This window comes from Elephas maximus, chromosome 22 (genome assembly GCF_024166365.1).
Source record: "Elephas maximus indicus isolate mEleMax1 chromosome 22, mEleMax1 primary haplotype, whole genome shotgun sequence".
Classification (NCBI taxonomy): Eukaryota; Metazoa; Chordata; class Mammalia; order Proboscidea; family Elephantidae; genus Elephas; species Elephas maximus.
Genome location: NC_064840.1, coordinates 12,739,559 through 12,763,522, shown reverse-complemented (window position 1 = coordinate 12,763,522; position 23,964 = coordinate 12,739,559). Strand labels below are relative to the sequence as shown.

The window sequence follows — 23,964 nt, the reverse complement described above, 5'->3', positions numbered from 1 at the left end:
GGATGGATGGATGGATGGATGGATGGATGGATGGATGGATGGATGGATGATAATACCATATGATATGACAGGTTCCCTTCACATTTGAATTTTTGCAGCAGAATCATAAAGAGGGTAATTTTGGGGGATTACTGGAGGGCTTCATCAATTTTCCCAAGGGCCTCTTTTAATCCTTTGATGCACAAATCTTTCCCGTTTGAAGGCTCTGTCGTGTCAACTGGTCTGAGGCTACCGCATTCTCACCTATCAAATGCTTAGCTTGTAATTAGAGCCCTTCTCCAGCAAAGCTTTCATCACTTTCTGAAATCCTGAGTCTTTTGCAAGATTTGTCATTCCACTTTGCATATCATTTGCATGGTATTTGCACAGTACTGTCTGATATCTGGAAACCCTGGTGGTATAGCAATTAAGTGCTACAGCTGCCAACCAAAAGGTTGGCAGTTCGAATCCACCAGGTGCTCCTTGGAAACTCTATGGGGCAGTTCTACTCCGTACTTTAGGGTTCGTATGAGTCAGAATCAACTCAACAGCAATGGGTTTTTTTTTTTTTTTAGTCTGATATCTATAGCATCAGCTATCGGTGAGGAGCTGTCCCACAAAGGTATTGATACACTGGTGGTTACTTTTGCTTGTGGAAACCTTGTTTCTAACCATTGAATGCCTGGTGTACGCTACAGTTAATCCTTTTGGCTTGAGCTAGTCAGAGGAAGATTCTGTTCATAATATATATTAGGGTCACTGTGAGTCGGAATTGACTCAACAGCAATGGGTTCAGTTAGGTTTTTTTACACAGGCATATGCCGCATAACGTCCATTTGGGTAACATCCAACTGTGTATATGTCACAGTCCTATAAGGTTATGATAGAGTTCAGAAATCCTGATCGGAGAATGGGACATAGCAGACGTATCTAGTGTCAATTAGTTAGTATGTAGTATATAATGTACCTTTCTATGCATAAAAAACATTAAAGAAACACTTCCAGATAAAACATCTTTAACATAATAATACAGTAATAATAATAATGGTTTGATACACATCTCAAAGTAGCACTCATTTGTTATTACAAGCCATTCTCTGTACCTCAAATTTTTAATAGGTTCATAACTACAGCTTGTACATAAGTCTGACTTTCTTAACTCAGGGACTGTCTGTATATAATTATATAATATGATGTTCACACAATGTCCAAATCACATAGCGTCCTATTTCACAGAATGTATTATAGACATTAAGCATGACTGTTTAAAGTGTTGAAAAGCAAAGATGTCACCCTGAAGACTAAGGTGTGCCTGACCCAAGCTGTGGTATTTTCAATTGCATCATATGCATGAGAAAGCTGGACAGTGAATAAGGAAGACCGAAGAAGAATTGATGCCTTTGAATTGTGGGGTTGGCAAAGAATATTGACTATACCATGGACTGCCAGAAGAACGAACAAATCTGTCTTGGAAGAAGTGCAACCAGCATGCTCCTTAGAAGCAAGGATGGCAAGGCTGCGTCTTACATACTTTGGACATGTTGTCAGGAGGGATCAGTCCCTAGAGAAGGACATCATGCTTGGCAGAGTACAGGGTCAGCAGAAGAGAGGAAGACCCTCAAGGAGGTGGATTGACACAGTGGCTGCAACAATGAGCTCAAGCATAGCAATGATTGTAAGGATGGGTCAGGACCGGGCAGTGTTTCATTCTGTTGTGTGTAGGGTCTCTATGAGTCGGAAGCGACTCGTCGGCACCTAACAACAACAACAAATATATATATATGTATGTACATATATGGAGCACTGGCGGCACAATGGTTAAGTACTCAGATACTAACTGAAAGGTTGGCGGTTCAAATCCACCCAGTGGCTCCACAGGATAAAGATCAGAGACCTGGCAATCTGCTCCTGTAAAGATCACAGCCTAGGAAACCCTGTGGGGCAGACCCTGTTACATACGGTCGCTATGGGTCAAAAATTAACTCAACAGCACCGAACAACATATATATATATATATATATTTCTTGAGTAAACCCACCAGACACTTGAGCCGTCACACCTATTTTTCATTATGTCACACGAGTTATTTAGTTCAGACTTTCTGGAAGTTTGTAAATATCAAAAACTGGGGCTTAGTAATATTCTCAGTAATAATTCCTAATAGTTTAATAGCACTGAGCATTAAACAAAGGGTGTTTCCATGCATGTGGTCTTCATTATATAATAATTTTTATCCAAATCTAAATATGATATGTAGCATACACCAGGCATTCAGTAATGAGGTTATACAAGAAAGCAAAAGCCATTTATAATACAGCAATAAATTGTAAGTGAATGGCCACTTATAAAATTAATCCCCATTCAAATATCATTTGGTGACATGAAGCAAATCATTTCCCCTCTTTTGTCCTCTGTTGCCTCATGTATAAACTGAAGGCCAAATTAGCCCAAATTGAAGATTTGCACAAGCTGAGATGAAATATGGAAGGAGTTTTTAATCAGTACATCAAAGTAAAAGGAAAGGTATCTGTGTCACAGCCACTAAGTTGTTCCTCAGTATCAGTTTTCCTTTTCTACTGTATAAATACAAACATTGAGTTTTAACTGTGCTGCCCGTTGCCAGCCTCCCTTGCAGCTAGGTCAATGGGCCAGAGCTGTATGTGTGCAATATTCAGGTCATACTGTCAGAGTGAAGGGGCATTTCTCCCCTACCTTCCTTTTCTTCTTTGCTCTGGCTAAAATAAAGACTTGGTGGTGGGATATCCAGAAACATGTAGTCAATGAAAACGCCCTAAAGATGATGAAGAAAAAAGATAGAAGAAGCCTATCTTTCAAACTGTAAAGCCACCATACCAGCACAGTCTCTCATGTGCAAGGGAAATGAGTGTCTGCCTCGCTTAAGCTATGGTTATTTGTGGTTGCTTTTCTAGCAGCTGAATCATATCGTAAGATACTGTCCTTTTATCAGTCGCCCAATTACATAATCCCAAAGGAATGGGAAACAGTATTGAGGAGTTCCTATACATATGAATTCTGAAGTCTGATTGCTGTCAAAGCGACCCCATGTGAACTGCCCCATAGGATTTTCTTGGCTGTAAACTTTATGGAAGCAGATCACCAGGTCTTTCTCCCACTGGGTGGGTTTGAACCAACAACGTTTCAGCTAGCAGCCAAGTGCTTAACTGTTGTCCCACCAAGGCTCCTGTCGCCAAAGGCTCCTGTCTCCAAACCCAACTCTACCACTTGCTGGCAACGTGAAAAAAGGGAGTGATTTGACCTGTTCAAACCTTGGCTCGCTAATCTATAAAATAGGTATAATAAGTGTAGCACCACGTGGGATTAATTGGGTACAATTTAATGAGATGACACCTAGAAAACACTCAGCACGATGACTGGCACGTTGCAGGCATTCTGTAAAAGTTCATCACCATTATTATTACAGAAGAAGGTGTTCTCAGAGCTAGAAGAATCCCCGGGCTAAGTTCAGTTTGGGGATCTGAATTTAAAGTGATATTAGTAGGGATCCATGTATCCAAGTTTTTGTTCATGCACTAAGTCAGTTCCCTTCTGAAATATGAACTTGTTTCCCCCTTGCCAAGTTCCCAAACTTTTAGGTTAAAAAAACAAATTGGAAGACCATCACCTCTTTCCCTTTACATTTAGTTTTTGCTTGGGGAGGTAGATTTTGAGGGTAAGGTCAGACAATAATTGGTGCTCACATCTCTACAGGAGAGCAGAGGCTGCTGGTCCCTTTCACTACTGCACCAGCCAATCGCCTGTTTGCTCTCAGATCTCTTCCCTGTCCCTCTCTGTTGGGCTCCACATCATAGGGAACTACATTTCCCAAGCTCCTTTGCCTCTGGCTTCCTCGTAGCTTCAGCTAGTAGGAGGCACTGGTGGAAGACTGGCAGGAAGGAGGACGAGAGAAGCCAGGGTATTTCTCGTTCCACCTACCCATCATCCTTTGGCAGCAGCTCGATGGCATCACTGGGGTGGGGGTAGGTGAGGACCACACTGGGTGACACTGTCAGAGGGGGTGACACTAAAAATGACTGTCTATAAAACTTTTGTGCAGCGTTTGAGCAGAACTTTATTATTTTTTAATAAAAATATCCGTGTCGTGGCCCATGAAACAAAAGGAGACTAAAGCTGCACAACAGCCCAGGGGCAAGGACTAGAAGGCAGGAGGGGACAGGAAAGCTGGTAGTAGGGAACTAAGGTCAAGAAGGGAGAGTCTTGACGTGTCGTGGGGTTGTTAACCAGTATCATAAAACAATGTGTACTAACTGTTTAATGAAAAGCTAGTTTGTTCTGTAAACCTTCATCTAAAGTACAATGATATATAGATACAGATACCTGTCATTAGTTATAACAACAAAAACACTTTTCATAAACCCAGCTTACAAGTATCAATATACCTACAAGGCTAAATTTACTCTGTGCTAATTTACTTGTTGAACCTTCTAATACGCTCCAGTCAGAGCTGTCATTATTACCCAATGACAAAGATGCTTCAAATCACGTGGTTTCGTCTGCACACTGCAAGTGTGCACTGTTGTTTTCCTTGCTGCCGGTGTTTTTATAGTCGCAGATCTTGTCAAATTTTCTGGTGTTTTCACTACAATATTGTGGTAAGTAGTATTCGTGAGACTATATCAATAAGTTTTTTTGAGAACGAAGTAGTAATTAAAGGAAAAGAAGGTGAAAAATCAAAAAAGGCTTCCGCTCAGTTACTAATGATATTGTAACTAGTCATGTTGTAATTCAGTGTAGAAAGATTTTATAAAACAATTTGTCGTTAGTATATGTATTAAGAAGTATTACATTTAAGCAATTTACAACTATATTTATCACATATTATTCTATGATTAAAATTGATAATAAACATTGCTGCATGGTCTGGTATGGGAGGAGGTCCATGGCGGGGTGGTGACACCATGAGTTACCACAGTAGGTGGCAACAACCCTAGTGACATGACTGCAGCAGCTGCAATGACTCTGTGATCTTGGCTTCCACTTGGAGGTTCTGGCACCTGGGCTCTGGTAATAGAAGCTCCTTTTATTGTCTTTATTGTAGTAGTAACTTCTTGCTATTGGTAATCTCTGGGTTGCCTCCTCAACTCTTCCATGACCATGGATTCAAGTCCCTGAATTCAATCCTCTCTGCCTGAAGCAGCTTTATGATGTTGCTTTCCATCCGGGCCCTGCCTGATAGAGCATGGTAACTCCAGTGCCGAATACACTGCCTTACGCATGCTGGGGATTCAATGTCTCTATGTCTAACAAACACATGAATAAAGGAATACTTGGAGCAGCCAGATGCTAATATAATCACCCTGAGCTTGGTTCTCTGACCACCCCACATGAGATATTCACCTCTGCTCACAAAGACTCTCAGTTGACTAAACCACTGAATATATCAAAACATTCCTCTTTCAAAACCCCATTTTTGGGCTGGTCCCCCAGAGTAATATACCCCAAGCCCTCAGGTTCTGAATTCCCAAAGACAGTGAAGAATTTCTTCAGGAGACCCTCTTGGTTGTAACTTCATCAGGGTAAGAGGCAAGACAGAAGAGTGAAACAGGAAACAAGAGGGTGTAGGGAAAAGCACAACTTCTCTGAGAAGCTATTTATCTGTAGACAGCCATGATGCTGGTGGGGATCAGTACAGTGCTCTCAATATTTGTAAATATCTGTTTGGCCCCAAGAGTTTTCATCCATGGAAACAAGGTTCTGACCTTTCAGAAGTAGATTGCCAGACCTTTCTTCCAAGGCACCTCTGGGTGAATTTGAACCACCAACCTTTTGGTTAGTAGTTGAGTGCTTTTAACCATTTGCACTGCCCAGGGACTCATGTCAAACATAACCATGAGCTGTCTGGGTTTATTCCTCTAGCCAAGACACATTACAGGGTCTGATTACGCTGCTGTTTTATTACGGAAAAGGAGAAAGAGCGAGCAAGGGGCCAAGGAGGTGATGGCAGAGTCAGGAGAGTGAAGGAAAGTTAGTCTTCCAGACTGACGAGGCTCCCCCCCACCCCACCCCACCCCCGCCCCAGAGAGAGCCAGATATAGAAATAAAAACTAGAACTGGCACCAGCTGTCTCCCTAAAATAGGAGCTGCCATCTTGACCTGGAGTTCCAAAACGTTAAGGTGCATCTGGCCAAGCAAGTGGTTACCTTACCAAGTCACTGAAAAAAACCTGGAAATGGTAAGTAGATGGGAAAAGATCAAACCCTCCCCAAGAAAATAATGTCTTCCAGGTGATGTCAGTGGTGCTGGTCTGTGAACCAGACTTCAAGTGTCAAAGTGATACTTTTCATCTCACGGTTATATTTGACATGAGTCCCTGGGCAGTACAAGTGGTTAAAAGCACTCAACTACTAACCAGAAGGTTGGTGGTTCAAATTCACCCGGAGGTACCTTGGAAGAAAGGCCTGGTGATCTACTTCTGAAACGTCACAACCTTGAAAACCCTACGAGCATAGGTCTACTCTGACACACATGGGGTCACCATGAGTCAGAATCAACTCAGCAAGAACTGGTTTGGTTTTTAGTTTTACGTTTGAAGTTAAGAAGCCACAGGGCTCAAAGCAGTGAGGTGGTTTCCATAAGACCATTGCTAATGCATGTCCAACCTAAAACTCAGTCCAACCCAGGTTCCACCAAAGTGCCTACCTTTTCAAGACAACACATTTCCACCAAATGCTGAAACGTGTGCCCTGGGGTTCTCCTTGGATCTATTTGGCTTGGCTCTGAGAATGTCATGGCTTGTTATGATCTTGTGAGAAAGCAGAAGGAAGAAGTAAATGAAGAGCGGCTTTGCTACTTGTCTGGAACCGAATTTAAATTACCGAGGAAACTGTGTGTGTGAGTGCATGATTGAAATTTTTCTTTCATTTATTCCAATGCCAACAAAGTGACTTTACCATGTCATTATAACTAGGTTCACAGACTTTCAGACTTGGAGGTGTTTTCAAAGTCCAACCCCTCCATAATAGTAGCAATAGTACCACTCACCAAGCACTTATTCCGTGTTGTACACTGTGCAAAGCATGTTAACTCCTTTATCTTCTATGGCAGCCTTCATCAAGGTGTGTTCCCTGGAAGGCTAATCTCATAAGATACTCCACAAATTAAAGACCCTACAGTCCAAAAATGCCTGTGGAAATGTGGTCTACTAGATACTTCCCGGGGACCAGTCCCTGGAGAAGGACATCATGCTTGGTAGAGGGTCAGCAAAAAAGAGCAAGACCCTCAACGAGAAGGATTGACACAGTGCCTGCAACAATGGGCTCAAGCACAGGAACAACTGTGACGATGGTGCAGGACCTGGCAGTGTTTTGTTCTGTTTGTTCATAGGGTCACTATGAGTCAGAACCAACTTGGCAGCACCTAAGAACAACAACAGAGAGAGGGTTAATTCCCCTACTCCCTCTCTGCTTCCACTTCATGGTTCTAGAAGCGGTTGGGGCCCTTGCCAGGCCTTTTCTGAAGTAGTTCTGTTGTACGTAGGGTTGCTGTGAGTCAAAACCGACTCGATGGCACCTAGCAACAATAAAGACACTTCTCGGAGTCCCTGTGTGGCACAAATGATTTGCACTCGATTACTAATCTAAACGTTCGAACCTACACAGTAGCACTGCAAAAGAAAGGCCTGGCAATCAACTTGGGTAAAATTACAGCCAAGAAAACCCTGTGTAACAGTTCTACTCTGTAACACCATGAATCAGAATCTACGCAAGGGCACTGGGCTTAGGTACTTCTCAGAGCCCCCAGGTGGTGCAAACAGTTAACATGCTGAACTGCTAAGCAAAGGGTTGGAGGTTCCGTTCCCCAGAGGCACCTCGGAAGAAAGGCCTGGCGATCTACTTCCAAAATATCAGCCACCAGAAACCCTATGGAGCACAGTTCTATTCTTAACACACATGGGGTCGCCATGAGTCAGAGTCAACTGGACAGCAACTGGTGGTTTAGCGACATATCAGAGAGAAAAAAATGAAAATGCAGATGAGTATATGATAGACTGAGAAATCTGCAGTTAAGAAAATCTGCGACTTTTTTTAATCAGTTGTCTCCAAAACATCTTTGTCCAGAGAATTCTTATTTCCTGAAATCCATTTAGCATCCCGCTCCCATTCTGATTAGTTAGACAGCTCCACCTCATGTTAATATTCACTGACAAATTTAATTAATACAAGGAATGTCTCTGGTATCTTAGAAACAGTTTTCAACAAGGAGGGTAATGAGGAGCTGCTTAACACTTTCTTCACCAGAAAAAGGATGGTTGAGAATCACCCATGTTGTTAAGAGATTTAAGATTCCCTAAGGGTTTGAAAACCCTGGTGGCGTAGTGGTTAAGAGTTCAGCTGCTAACCAAAAGGCTGGCAGTTTGAATCCACCAGGTGCTCCTTGGAAACCCTATGGGGCAGTTCTACTCTGTTCTGTAGGGTCGCTATGAGTCGGAATCGAATCGATGGCAAAGGGCTTTTTTTTTTAAGGGTTTGCACTTGGCTGCTCAGCTAAAAGTTAGCAGTTCGATCTCATCCCGCAGCACTGTGGAAGAAAGGCCTGGCAATCTTCCATAAAGATTACAGCCAAGAAACCCCCATAGGGCAGTTCTACTCTAACACATGGGGTCACCAGAAGTTGGAACCGACTCATTAGCAACAGGTTTGGTTTTTTTGTTGGTTTTTTTTTTTTTCAGTTCTTAACTGAAGTTTCCACATGAATATATATGCAGTGAGCTCAAACATATTACTCCCTCTTCCGCCCAGACAAAGTCAGTCCCAGACGCATGATAATCGATATTTAAACAACTACAAAGGTGAAGGCTGACCCTAAGCGTCCTTCCCATCCTCCCCAGAGTCTACCGAGATGTTATCTGCAAGGAGTAAACAGGCTCATCCTAGCAGCCCTGGCCACCCTGGTGCGATAGAAAACAGCTGCTGTGCTCCGGACCTCGCAGCCAGCTCCCTTCTCCTCCTGCTGTACTTACCGCGTGTCCAGCTTCCTGGTGGGGCTTCTTTGAAGTTCAAGGAGGCAGGGAGCCCTGTGTATGGTATGTGTGGGGAGGCAGCCCTGGATTCATCTCTCACGGAGCCATCTTTTCCATGAGAAGAGAACCTTCCAAAAAGGAAAATGTTAGAACTTAGCATCTCAAATAATAAAAATGATAACAATAGTAACCCTCACATGACATTTGCAAACCATTTGTTGCTGAGCAAATGGTTGGCACTCGGCTACCAACTGAAAGGTTGGCGGCATGACCCACCCGGTGTGTAAGAAAGGCCTGGTGATTTGCTCCTGTAAAGATCCAGCCACGAAAGCCCTGTGAAGCAGTTCTACTCTGTAACATGTGAAGACTCCGTGAGTCGGAACCGACTCAACGGCAGCGGGTTTTTGTCGTTACTGTTAGTTGTCGAGTCGACTTCAACTCACGGTGACATTATGTGTAACAGAACAAAATGTTGCCCGGTCCTGAGCCATCTTCATAATCTTTGGGATGGTTGACTCTATTGTTCATGCCACTGCGTATTTTGAGTGCCTTCCAGCCTAAGGGGCTCATCAGACAATATTCTGTTGTGATCCATAGGGTTTTCATTGCCTAATTTTTGGAAGTAGATTGCCAGGGCTTTCTTCCTAGTCTTTGCCTGGAAGCTCTGCCAAACCTGTCCCCCATGAGTGACTCTCCTGGTATTTGAAATACCAGTGGCATTGCTCCCAGCATCATAGCAACACACAAGCCACCACAGTGGGACAGACTGACAGACAGGTGGTGGATATTGAAGTAGGATGGGTCTTAATCTAATCCTTATAAAAGAGGAAAAGGGATGCAGAAACAGACAGGGCGGAGGGCCATGTAAGGACGAAGTTACGCTGCAACTGCAAGACAAAGAACCTCTGGGGCTGCCAGAAGCTAAGAAGGACGAAAAGAATCTTCCCTCAGAGCCTTCAGAGAGAGTACAGGCAGTATTTCGCTCTGTGGTGCACGAGATCACAGTGAGTCGGAGCCGATCCAACGGCAACCGGCAGCAATAATAACCCTGGTTACTGGGAACGCGCCCGCTCAATAATCCCCCAACGTTGAAAACAAATGGAGGCGGGCTCACTTGTAGCCCAACACTTCCGTTTTTGCAGATGAGAAAACAGATGAGACCCAGGGAGAGGAAGGCACTCGCCCAAGGTCACCAAGCAAGTCCAGGGCTTAGAAGATACCTGTTTTTCTTGCCATCCCCAGGCCCCAGCCAGCCTCGGGGCTGTTATCATTTATTATTTCTGCAAGAAAGAAAGGCGCTGGAGGCTGCATGTTTTCCAGCTCCGCCAGGCGGTCTGTTTTTGCTGGCTTTGCATGAAAACAGCTCGACTGTTGGCTCTGCTGGGTAGCAGGCTGACTCGGGGTGTGATGTGAGTTGTAAGTACAATGACAAATGGCTCCGGGAACAGCACTGGGCACAGTCTAGCGAGGTGGACCAGAAAACCACAAAATGTTGAGAGCATCTACAAGAGCCATGTGGTTTCTGTTCCCCACCCTCCCTGCCAGGGTGCTTGTGGGCCCAGCGAGCTTTTCGAAGCCTCTGTATCTGAAGGCAAGGAAGACAGGAAGGAGGAGAAGGCAGGGTTTCTGCTGGAAGATCTCAGAGAATCCATGTTAGGGCATAATTACAGCCTTTTATGCCCGCTCTGATTCTAAGGTGCATAATTTTTGATGTGCCCAGATAGCATGAAGGATAACCCGGGAGGGGAAAGGAGGAAATAAAGAGCTGAATCAGGCAGTATCCAGGGCCTGGAAACAGATTGGATGGTTCTAGAGCCATGAGTCCTTGGGTGATGCAAAGGTTTAAGCGCTCAGCTACTAGCTGAGAGGTTGGTGGTTGAAACCCACCCAGAGGCACCTCGGAAGACAGGCCTGGCGATCTGCTTCCAAAAGGTCACAGCCTTGAAAACCTATGGAGCAGTTCTACCCTGCACACATGGAGTCACCATGAGTGGGAATCAACTCAACGGCAACTAACAAAAGCAAGAGCCACGAGTCAGCCCCGTGGTGGCCTCTCCAGAGGTTGGACAAACAGGCCAAGTGCTCACAAACAGGCTCCCCACACCCAACCGTAATGTTGACCTTAAGGAAACAAGACAGCCTGCGCCGTCTGCCTGTTCTTATAGCCTGATCATCCAGTTCAAGACACTGGGGCCACGGCACTGCACCAATTCAGGGTAACTCAGGGGCTCCCTCAGCAGGAAAACGGGTGCAGCATGCTGAGTCTAGGCCTGGCTTTGAGGTCAGTGGGAGCTGAGCTTAAATCCTGGCTCCGTTGCTGATTTGCTATGAGACAGAGTTAACTCACCTCTCTAAACTTCAAACTCCTCATTCATAAATGGGGCATCAGTACCTCCCAGGAAGGGTTATGGTGTGTAGCCCAGAGGCTTAAACTGTAGACCCTGAAGTCAGGCGACCAGAGGAGATCCGACTTCACCACTTGTCAGCTGGGTAATCTTTGGGAAGACTCAAGTTCTCTGTGGCTCGATTTTCCTATCCCTAGCTTTTTACCTAATGGTTAACGTGCTCGGCTGCTAATCAAAATGTTGGAAGTTTAAGTTCACCTAGAGGCAACTCAGAAGACAGGTCTGGTGATCTACTTCTGAAAAATCAGCCATTGAAAACTCTATGGAGTACCGTTCTATTCTGATGCACAAGGAATGCCATGAGTCAGAGATGACGACAACTGGTTTGGGTACCACCGACCTGTAAGGGGTGCTGTGGTTACCCACCTATACCATCTGGGCACCATACCCAGGCATGCCAGTTCAATGGCTTCCAAATGCAAGCACCTACAATGCTTTACCTGGAGGGTTTCTTTGGCTCCTTGGACCCACCTGGGGTAGGCTGAGAGTGCCTGGAGCTAAGACTCCTAGAGATGTCTGCCACTAATAATCAACTGGACATGGCGAATCACTGCCCCAACTTCCTCATCCTCTGGTGAGACAACTGGGGGGGTGCATTCTGAGCACTCTCCCTAAAGATCCCCACAGGGGTTGCACCCCAGTTGCCTACAATCATGATGGTGATGATACAGGGCCAGGGCTATGGCTAGATCCGCTTCTTTCCTTTCTGGTCTTCCTTACTGATGCTTCCTGGGACCTCCTCCCACATTAACAACTCACACTCACATCTTTGGTTCAGGGTCTGCTCTTGTAGAGCCATGAGTCCTTGGGTGGTGCGAACAGTTAAAAGCTCGACTACTAGCTGAAAGTTTGGCTATTCGAACACACCCTGATCTTGGCACTACCTGGTAGAGTTATTTGTGAAGATTAAATGAACTAAGAGATGAAAAGTTCATAGGAAAGTGTCTGCCACATGGTCAAGTCATAATAAAGTTAGTCTGATTGTTACAAGGATTAAAATAAGCTGACACACGTAAAGCATTTTAGCATAGTGTTGTTGTTGTTAGCTGCCATCAAGTTAGCCTCTGACTCATGGGGACCCTATGATCCATAGGGTTTCCATTGTCTAAGTTTTCAGAAGTAGATTGCCAGGCCTTTTTTCTTAGTCTGTCTTAGTCTGGAAGCTCCGCTAAAACCCGTTCAGCATCTCAGCCACACTCAACCCAATAGGCAAGTGTTGGCTGTTCTTGAGGTGCCTTGGCTGGGAATTGAACCTGCGTCTCCAGGATGGAAGGCACGAATTCTACCACTGAACCACCGCCGCCTTCAGCATAGTGCTAGACCCAACGTAAGAGCTTAAACTGTGGCTGTGTCCTTTTACCGATATAGAAACTGAGGCTCAGAGGCCTTAAGTAACTTTCCCAAGGTTGCATTCAGTAGTGGGTGGAGTTGAGATGTCTAACGTTGAGATGTCTACCCAGATCTGTCCTGCTCCTTATAACCTCCTTTGAGGGGGCAAAGGGAGGAAAAACTGTGGCCAGCAGGATCAGGTGTTATGTCCACCCCTGAGCCTCCTTTTGCTTGGTCAGCTGAGGATCCAGGAGCCAGAACAAAGGCAGCTTTGGAGTCTCAAACCCTGCAGATATGGGGCATGTAGCAACAAAGCCCTGACTCCAAGTCCTGCCCATTGACCCTTCCCCTTGGCTATCCATCATCTTGAACAGAGATTTTATGCGCCCAGTACGCCAATCACCCCTTCAATTACCTCTCGGGAAGGGGGAGAGGCCCAGTGGCATCTGATGTCCCATTTGATTTAGGGCAAGTCACACTTAAGAGGGCATCTGAGGTTAAAGAACACGGAATTCTGGGCCAACAGGCCTGAGGTTTTCATTATTCACCTTCTAGAGCATGGAGCAATATGACTCACTGGATCATAAAAGAGATCAAATAGCATTCTCGCTAATAATTCTTTCCCTGACCCATTTTCTGGCACATTTGGTTTGTAAACAGAGTTTTAATGGCATCCCTTGGACATAATAACATCATTTCTTTATAGCACCTTGGCCGCCTGGCCACTCTTGACTGTAATCAGGTTTAGGTTTAAGCCTCCCTCATTTGCAGGAGCTAATGTTGTTCGGTGTTTTAAGAACTACTTAAGGCTGGGGATATTGCCCTGTGAAAGTATTGAACCAGCCCTTTCAGAATACAACGCTTTGGTGTGTTTGGGCGCGAGGCCACGACCTTCACCCCAAAACATTGCCAGGGACCCGAGCCCTAAGATCCCTGATTCCTGCCCCCACCCTGAATCTCCAGAGAAACCCCTTCCTGCACAGATGCCCATGCCCCCCAAGGTGGCCTCTAAAAGTATCGTGAATGTCAAATGAATTCTTGGCGCCGCGTCTCACTTTATGGGTAGGAAAAGATTGTTCATTAACTAACCATCCCACACGGAGACACTCTCCACTTGGAGGCAATAAGAGGGTGCTTGGAGAACAGGGAGTAGAGAAAGCAAAAAAGAGTTGAGGGGTAATTAAAGGGATGGAAAATACCCCCCAGGACAGGCTTTCCCCAACTCCAGTCATGTGGGTGCTGCTCTGGGATTTCAGCCACATCTGAGCACCGCTCTTCGTATAATTTATTTTCTTATTTTTTCTCTTTAAATTGACTCATTCTAAATAACTTCCCAATTCATAAAAACAAATACAGGCTCCCAATCTCTTATCCCAAACCCCCAGGGTCTGATGTGTTTTAGAATTTAAGATGTTCTAGACTTTAGAAAGGGAACATGGTGCCCAAACCCACAAGATAAAAAACAAACAAACAAACCAGTTGCCATCGAGTCAATGCCAACTCATGGCGATCCCACGTGCATCAGAGTAGAACTATGCTCCGTAGAATTTTCAATGGCAGGTTTTTCAGAAGCAAATCACCAGGCTGTTCTTCTGAAGCGCTTCCGGGTGGACTTCAACCTCCAACCTTTCAGTTAGCAGCAGAGTTTGTTAACTGTTTGCACCACCCAGGGATTCCCATGCAACTGCGGGGGCTGGCAAGCCTAAAATCCATAGGGCAGGCAAGCAACGTGAAAACTCAGGGAGAAGGTGATATTGTGGTTTTGAGGCAGACTTTCTTTTCCCCCAAGAAACCTCCATTTTTGCTTTAAGTCCTTCAGCAGATTACATGAGGCCTACCCACATTATTGAGGGTAATCTCCTTTTCTTAAAGTCAACTGACTGTAGATGTGAAACCACACCTACAATATACCTTCACAAAAAAAAAAAAAAAAAAAAACCTTCACAGTAACACCTAAATTAGTGTTTGATTAAATAACTGGGTACAGTAGCCTAGCCATGGAAGAAAGACCTGCCAATCTACTTCTATAAGATTATAGCCACTGAAAATTTTATGGGGTGCAGTTACACTCTGACGCACATGGGGTCACCAAGAGTCAGAATCAACAACAACAGGCTTAGTCATTGTTTGGTTTTGTTTTTTAAATACCTTTGCCAAGTTGACATAAAAGTAACCATCGCAGATGGGAACCCAAAGGGGGTTTATTCTGAAAGACTCCAGCCAGGAGAACATCATTTCTCCACTCCATTTAATTCCACAAATACTGGTTGAACTCTGATGTGGTATCCCAGGTACCAGGTAGGCCCTGTTGAAGACATAAACATGTATAAGATATGGTTCCTGCCATCAAGAAACGTACCATTAAGGAAGGATGCAATAACTTGCCATGCTTGGGGAGTAAAAGGCTACAGTGATGGAGAAAAAGTAGTTGTTAAACTTTCCAAGAAAGAAGCCAGCCTTTGAGCAGCCACATTCATGCGAAGAGAAGAGAGCACAGATGGGTGAAGAAAAGTGGGGTGCAGTCCCAGGTCCCTCTCCCTGGAATTCCATGGGCGGACAGCTCTTTTGCAGTGTCATTGGTTTCCCCAAAGTGTAGCCATGTCAATGGTGTAGGAGGCATTATGGAGTCTCTTCTGACGTCCTTCCACCCACACCAAAGATGGAGGTGACAGATGTGGGATTCTCTCTCACTTCAGTCCAGATAGGAGGCCTCCATGAGGAAGATGGATAAGGTATGAAGAGAGGTGGATAAGGAGCCAGCCAGACCAGCAGGCAGATGAAAAGTTTGAGGGGAAGAGAGAGAATGAACAAAAATGAGGACATGGGGAGAAGGAAGCAGAGGCGGGAGATGAGGGAAGAAGGTTAGAGTAGGAAGGAAGAAGAGAGGAGAGGGAGGGAAAGGAGTCAGGGAAGAGGAGAAGGGGGAAGAGGAATGAAGAGCGAGAAGGGAGAATGGGGAAATAAATGTGGCCATTGTTATCTGCAGATGAACTTTAAAACATCTCCAAATTACTGGATTGTCCATGGTACTCAGTCAGGTAGCGAAAGAGTTGGTAGAACCTTGGCCAGAATGGAAGTCTGGTGATTCCCTTTTTTATGCTCTTCCTAATAGAAGCAGAAGTTTCTTAGAATCTGTTCAAAGAAGTAGGTATCAAGTTAGTACCTTATTAGACTTTATACTGGTAAGCAAAACCCAATTGAAATAGAATCTCACAATCAGAGAAGTTTTCAGGTGTTAGATTGAAATACTTTATAATCTGGCATCATTGCTGCTGTTGTTGTGTGCTGTCGAGTCAATTCCTACCCACAGGACAGAGTAGAACAGCCCCAAACAGCTTCCTAGGCTGTAATCTTTATGGGAGCAGATACCCAGGTGTGTTCTCCCGAGAAGCTGGTGGTGGGTTTTGAACCACCGGCCTTTCAGTTATCAGCCAATCACTTAACCACTGTGCTACCAGGGGACCTTACAATCAGGCATTGTAGGATAATTTTAGTACATGCACACTTTTCAATAAAATGTCAACACTTAAGTATATCACAATCTCATATTTTAAATTTAAAAAAAGAATTATAAAAAAAAAGTCTCCTTTGGTGATCTAAAGAGAGGCTAAACAGAGAGAATAAGAGAGACTGAAAGAACTATGAGTGACAATGGGCAGATCAGCGAGAGGACTGGTAAGAAAAAAGGGTGACCTGGCCTAAGGTGGGGCAGGTAGCAAGGGGGGAAGAAGAGAGAACGGAGAAGGTGTGAGGAAACCTGTCCTTGGAGACGGACATGCTGTGGGAGGTGAGGAATGAGAGAAGGCTGGAGCCCATGTTTCTGGATCCAGGAACCTGGTGTTTACTGGGACAGGAAGCATAAGAAGCAAAACAAGAATCATGATACTAAAAAAACCAAACCGGTTGCCATCAAGTCGATTCCAACTCATAGCGACCCTACAGGACAGGGTAGACTGCCCCATGGGGTTTCCGAGGAGCGGCTGGTGGATTCAAACTGCCGACCTTTTGGTTAGCAGCCTGAGCTCTTAACCACTGTGCCACCAGGGATCCAGAATCATGATAGGTTAAAAAAAAAAAAAACCAAGAACAGCTTAGGAAATTGGAAGAGGAGAAAGGGGAAAGAAACCAAACTCCTGGGTATTTTAACACATGTCATTTCACTCATTCCACCCAACAACACTGTATGGCTGGCATTGTTGTTGTTGTGTGCCGTCAAAGTCGATTCCAACTCCTAGCAACCCTATAGGACAGGGTAGAACTGCCCCATAGGGTTTTCTTGGCTGTAATCTTTACAGAAGCAGCTTGCCAGGTTTTTTCTGCAGTGGAGCTGCTGGGTGGGTTCGAACCACCAACATTTCAGTTAGCAGCTGAACGCTTAACCATTTGAGCCACCGGGGCTCCTTGTGGTTGGCATGATTATCCCCATTTTAAAGATGTTAAAAAAAAAAAAAAAAGGGGGAGGCTGAACAATATGTCTAAGGGCACACAGCTGTGACTTCAAAGCTCGTGGTCTTTTTCCTCCACCAGAAACACACAAACTGAAAGAGGTATAGATCCCATATCTTTAACTTGAGGCACCACACGTGAGAAAGAAAGGAGGGTGGCTCTGGTCTGGAGTGGATGCAAGTAGACTCCAGGTCTCTTTAGGCACCAGCTGCCAGACACCTGGTCTCTACTTCTAAATCCAGGTTTCACCAATAGGTGTGGTAGTTGTTATTAGGTGCCGTTGAGTCGATTAGGACTCACAGTAAGCCAATGTGACTGAGTAGAACTGCACCATAGGGTTTTCTTGGCTGTGATTTTACAGAAGCAGAGTGCCCGGTCTTCCTCCCATGTCCCTGTTGAGTGGATATGACCACCAACCTTTCAGTTAGCAGCCGAGCATTTAATCATTGTGCCACCAGGGCTCCAAGGCCAACAGGTGGAACCCCCAAAATAGAGGATCTAAAAGAATACCCTATTTTATCATGCCAGGAAGGGGGAAAAGGTGTGTTTTTTCAGACTGCCATGTACAGCAGGGCCTGGTTGACATTGGGGAACATCAAGCCTTCTGGAAGGACATGAGGCAGGGCAGCCAAGTTCCTGGCATTGTATCCCTCTCACCTGGAGGCCTTATGCCAAGTGGCCCCAGGGAAGAGTCAGCCAATGAAAGGCAGGCTCCCTGTCCACATAAAACTCACTTCTGGGGCACCATGAGTCTCCAGGAGGCAGAGAGGAGCCACCCTTGGGGGAGGCGGGGAAGTGAGAGGGAACTCAAGGAAGGTAACAACGATAATAACAGCTCACCTTGGCGGCCCCTTTCATCTGGAGATCTCAAAGCCGTTTACCATCACCCAATTAATTTTCTCAACACCCACTACACCACCAGCCCCCAAAGAAGGTGTCATTATCTTCTTTTATAAGTAAGGAAACTGAGAGGTTAGTTGGCTGGCCCAAAGCCACAAAACAGTTGTAAGGCAGAAGCCAAATTTGGAATGATTGCCCTTCCTTCCTTTTTTTTTTTTTTTTCAATTTTTAAAATTCAATTCCTTTTTTTTTTATATTTAAATATTTGTGCTTTAGGTGAAGATTTACAGAGCAAAATAGTTTCCCATTCAACAATTTGTACACAGAATGTTCCAAGACATTGTTTGCAGTCCCCTCAATGTGTTAGTACTCTCCCAGTTTCCATCCTGGGTTCCCTCTTGCCTTTCGTCTGGATTTTCTACCCCTTCCTGCCTTCTAGTCTTTCCTTTGGACAGATTGTGCCCTTTTGGTCTCATAGAGTTCATTGTTCTAAGGAGCTCTTTCCTCTTGGGTGCTATTGTTTATTTTGTAGGCCTGACTGTTGTTTGGCTGAAAGGGGGTCTCCAGAATGGCTTCACTTCCATGTTGAAACAGGTGTCTTAGGGTCATAGTCTCAGGGTTCCTCCAGTCTCTATCAGACTGATAAGTTTGGTCTTTTTTTATTAATTTGATTTTTTGTTCTACATTTTTCTCCTGCTCTGCCTAGGACCCTCTATTGCGATTGTGGTCAGAGTGGTCTGCTTTTACTTCTGATCACAAGAAACTAGAGAGAAAAGATTAATTTGTAGGAGGGGTCTGACTGCCACTCTTGGTTATTCATTTATTCATCATTGAAAACCATATGGAGCACGTTGCTCCGTAGTTGCCCTGACACACATGGGGCTACCGTGAGTTGGGATCGACTCACGGCAACTGGGTTCTCCTGGACATGTTAGAGACACCATTCGTTTATTCATTTATTCACCAATCCCTGATATGATCTTGCTCTCATATCACTTTTTTGAAGCTCAATGTTGACAATCTTTTTTTTTTTTTTTCTCCTTTTTTATAAACTTGGGCTCATTTCCCGCTTTCATTTAGCTATTCAGTGAGCATAATGGCATGGGCTAGAGAGTAACCTCCTAAACAAGTTTTCATGAAACTTATAACACACATTGGCAAATTCATTAAATTCTATACTTTCTGCAGGTTTAAAAAGTTTCACAATACAAAAATAAATTGAAGAAGTAACCAGCTGCTGATAAACATGACCTCAGTCAAATGATCTAGGTTAATATCAATAGCAATAAGGATGTACCCTTGATAGGATATGACGAAAAGGGCACTTCACTTCTGCGATCTTCCTCCAGATGGCCGTCCAGTCAGTTCCGACTCACAGCAACCCTGTGTACAACAGAACGAAATACTACCTGGTTCTGTGCCATGCTCACAATCGTTGCTATGCTTGAGCCTTCTGTCGCAGCCACTATGTCAGTCCATCTCACTGAGGGTCTTCCTCTTTTCCTGACCCTCTATTTTATCAAGCATGATGTCCTCCAGGGACTGGTCCTTCCTGATAACATGTCCACAATATGTGAGATAAAGTCTCCCCATCCTCGCTTCTAATGAGCATTCTGGCTATACTTCTTCCAAGACAGATTTGTTCATCCTTCTGGCAGTCCATGGTGTAGTCAGTATTCTTTGCCAACACCATAACTCAAAGGCATTGATTCTTCTTCAGTCTTCCTTATTCATTGTCCAGCTTTTGCATATATAGGAGGCGATTGAAAACACCATGGCTTGGTATTTAGCTTAACTAAAAAAAATGTCTGCCTTGAGCATTGTACTTTTCTGAGAGTTATCTATATGGAATCAAAGTGACAACAGCAACTTGAAAGATTAGATAGGAACCTTAGGGGCCAGTGAGTTTATGTCAAGAATGGAGAAACAACTCAGAAAAAGAGGGTGAGAATGGTCGCACAACTCGAAGAATACAATCAGTGTCACTGAATTGTACACGTAGAAACCGTTGAATTGGTGTACGTTTTGCTCTGTATACTCTCAACAACAACAAAATAGTTGTTTTTTTTTTAATAGTCAGCTGTGTAATTGAAGAGTATAACGAAAAGGGAAGCAGAATGAGGAGGTGGGGGCTGACCCGGTCAGCAGAACTTCGGCTCCAGATCAAGGGCCACACAATGGTGGAATCATAGCTCTCAGCATGGAAGGACAGGCCACCAATGAAGAATGAGGCAACACTCCCATGCGAAGCCACCGTGTCCCATTTCCTCCGCAGCCACAAGCCAGGCCTGATGTTAGGGTGTTGCCTGCCCTGGTAAATTTCTCCTGCGTAAGGGACCACGGTGGAGGCTGCCAAGTGGGCAGCCCTCTTGGGAAACACGGGGAATCATAAATTAGGTACCGCAAATGCCTCTGTGTTAATAACCGTTGCCACTTCCCTTGTACCTTTCATCCAGGGAATCTCAAAGAACTTGTCCAAACGTTAATTAATCTAGCCCACAACACCCCTGCTATTATTAAGCCCATTTTACAGATGAAGAAATAAACACTAAGTGATACCAGCTGTGCAGCAAGTTGATGGCTCCATCCCCAAGCCAATCACAGGTGCAAAGAGGGAATTGAAATCGGTCAGAGGAAGAGCTGGGCCCTCAATGATCAATTTTTTGACAGTTTGGAGAGTCTAATATATGTCACAGGGGAACACAGTGGCTTTGGATTCAGGCAGATCTGGGTTTTGTGTTGGTGGCTTGGCAGTTCAGGTACTATGTGACCATGGGGAAGTTATATAACCTCCATATGCCTCAGTTTCTCCAAATGTGAAAGGAAGAGTGATAACTAGCTTGTAGGGCTTTGGGGAGAACTAAGAAGATGGCATAGGTATAGGCAACTGGAGACAAGGGAGAATGGAGTTCCTGCTGGCATTTGGTATCTCAGGGCCTGGCTTGAGCCTATAGTGTGAAGTTGAGGGGCAGCGAGACACACTGTTGCTGGCGCAAAGTCTTCAGTGTGGGGAGCTAAGTGATAAGTGTGAGGAGCAGAGTTTGGGGAATGGTTAAGAGGAAGCCAGAGAAGGTTGGATCAAGCCTCCAACCATCAGTGAAGAGGGGACTGGAGACTGAATCCGCAAGGAAATTGAAAGAGCTACTGCTTGGAAGAGAGGGGGGAGAAGGTTCGTAGAGAAGAAGGGAGTTTTCATTCAGTACTAATTCTTTCCCCCCACCCCAAGGGCAAGGACCTGTGGATGCTCAAGCTAGTTCTTTGCAGTGACAAGTAGGAACAGGTTGGAAGCTTCTAAAGGCAACTTCAGAATGGACAGGGCTGGTTTGGTATATTGTCCCACCCCAAGAGTTAGTGAGGGGCATGGTGGGCCAGGGCAGGCTCTTCTTGAACCACTTGGAGTAGTGAACTTTGCACTCATACATAGGCCCTGAAAAACAGGCTGCCACCTCCCTCTAGTCGCACAGTGCGGCCTCAGGAGCCTTCCCCTGGGCAGCCACAGCAGCCATGGGGAGTCAGAGCTCGGTTCCTCACTCAACCGTGTTTCTGGTGAACCAGGTAGACCCTGGGCTTCACAGAGCACTACAGTCCTCAGACCCCTGTACCTCCACCAGAGCAGCTCTGGCTTTTATCTGGTTTATCCACCTAAGACTAGGTGTCAGGGACAGATTACCCAACTGGCAAGAATCAGAGATGTGGTGAAACCCATGTGAAATTATGTACTACAGATTAGTAAGTAAACACAAGTAAGCTCGTGCGTGCCTTGCTTACTGTAAACCTGTGGGTACCTTGCTCACTGGTTAATCCGCCTCTGCTTGGTGTGAAGAAAGAGGTAAAAGGGAGGGAGGGAGAGAGGGAAGAAAGGAAGGAAGATAAGAAGAAAGAAAAACATTGTACAAGTTTCAGAAGAGACCAGGATATAATAAACCCTTCACATAGTAGATTTAAATCACTGCTATATTGAACTAGCTTTCATTCTAGAAGATCTTTCAAGTGTCATAGACCTGTGTAGTAAGCCCCCCGCCCCACTCCATTCCCAGCCAGATATGACCTCGATACACAGTGGAGTCAGCTGAATCCTAAAGAGTGAAAGCAGAAATGCAAAGTCAAAGCTGGAAGGGCCTCACTAAGGAGGAAGTCAGGTAAGGTTTGATCAAGCCTCCAACCATCATTGAAGAGAGGATCTCTGGAAATGGAGGTGCCACGAGCAGATTGAAAGAGCTGCTGTACAGGAGGGCAAGTAGAACTGTGAATGAGAGAGCCGATGGAGGAAGAGGAAAGTAGAAAAAAGGGCAAAGTTTAGGACTCTTGGTAGCAAACACGAGGCTGCATTCTCACTTTCTAGGGAAGATGGTGAGGTTGGGATGTGGTCTTTGGCCGCTTCTGAAGAGTGAAGTGGAACAGGCCATAAAATGCCTAGTTAATAAATAAAATTTGTTTAAAAGTAAATTCTACGTGCAACTTTGTGATCATAAGTCTGCCTAGGCCTGGGACTAACTTCGTCGTTGTTGTCAGTTGCTATCGACTTGATTCCAACTCAAGGAGACCTCAAGTGTGCGGAGTAGAACTGTGCTCTGTAGACAGGGTTTTCAAGGCTGTGACCTTTTGAAGCAGATCACCAGGACCTTCTTCCGAGGCACCTCTGTGTGGGTTCGAACCGCCAACCTTTCGGCCAGTAGTCAAGTACCGCCTAACCATTTGCATCACCCAGGGACTCCTAAACCAAACCAAACCCACTGCCATCAAGTCAATTCTGACTCATAGCAACCCTACAGGACAGAGTAGAACTGCCCCACAGGGTTTCCAAGGAGCGCCTGGCGGATTCGAACTGCCGACCTTTTGGTTAGCAGCCATAGCACTTAACCACTACGCCACCAGGGTTTCCCAGGGACTCCTAGAACTAACTAAAAAACCAAACCAAACCCGCTGCTATGAAGTCTATTCCAACTCATAGTGACCCTACGGGACAGAACAGAACTGCCCCATAGGGTTTCCAAGAAGCAGCTGGTGGATTTGAACTGCTGACCTTTTGGTTAGCAGCTGTAACTCTGAACCACTGCGCCACCAGGGCTCCATAGGACTAACTAGTAACATGTAAAAATGACAATGTTTTTGTCTTTGGGTGTTAGGATTACGAGTGACTTTTTTTTTCCTTTTTTCAAATATTTTTTAATATTGTCACACCATCTTTTTAATTTAAAGGAAAAACAAAGTTTAAACACTCTGGCAAATCTGAATCTATCCCAGAGATGAAATTACAGCAAGGGGGCCACTTCACAGCTTGCCTTAATTTTGTTTCATTCTTCTATGCCCAGAGGAGGTTGTTCATCATTACCTGGCTACAGAACTGAATAGGTGTGAAATCCAAGCTGATAGCAATATATCACTCCCTATTGAACTTCAAAGCCAAGGCCAAACTGCCTATAAAAATAGTTTTCATACCGGGCCTTAATCTCTTTCATACATATTTTACTTTTTTTTTTTTTTAAGTTTTACCATCCCTTTGGTGAGTGTATCAGGTGATAGCTATGCCTAGCAGAGCGAAAAGAAGAAAAAAAAAGTCAGAGTTCCCAAAGTGCTAGGTTTGATTTATCCTGAGGCCAAGCCTGAACCTTATCAGGTACCATTATCACAAATATTACTAACAAATATTACTAGCAAAAACCATAAAAGGAGGTCCTCACCATAAATGTGCTATCAAATATTTATCAATTACCTACTGATGGCAAATCATTGAACTATACTAATGTGAACTGTTTCAAATTCTACTGCCTTACACCCAAAGTCATTGCAAGGAAGAATCTAGAAAGAGCCTGGTGTGTTCGGGGCAAGATGTTCCAAAATCCTGGCCGCGCCCAAAATTCTCTTTTTGCAGATGACAGTCTTTTCTGAGGATTGAGGATGCCCACTTACTACCACATTCATGGTATTATAAGTTTTTGCTATTAACGAGAAAAAATTAGTTGTCAT

At 44.7% G+C, this 23,964-nt stretch overlaps 1 long non-coding RNA gene across 2 annotated transcripts in view; it reads right to left on the bottom strand.

Moving 5' to 3' along the window:
- Positions 1–23,964, bottom strand: part of LOC126065307 (uncharacterized) — a 386,754-nt gene that overhangs the window by 175,186 nt on the left and 187,604 nt on the right. For both annotated transcript variants that reach the window (XR_007514823.1, XR_007514822.1), the window contains 2 exons: positions 14,860–15,016; positions 8,978–9,105 (listed from right to left, as the gene is read on the bottom strand). This is a non-coding gene — a long non-coding RNA (uncharacterized LOC126065307). The remainder of the gene's footprint in view (positions 1–8,977; positions 9,106–14,859; positions 15,017–23,964) is intronic.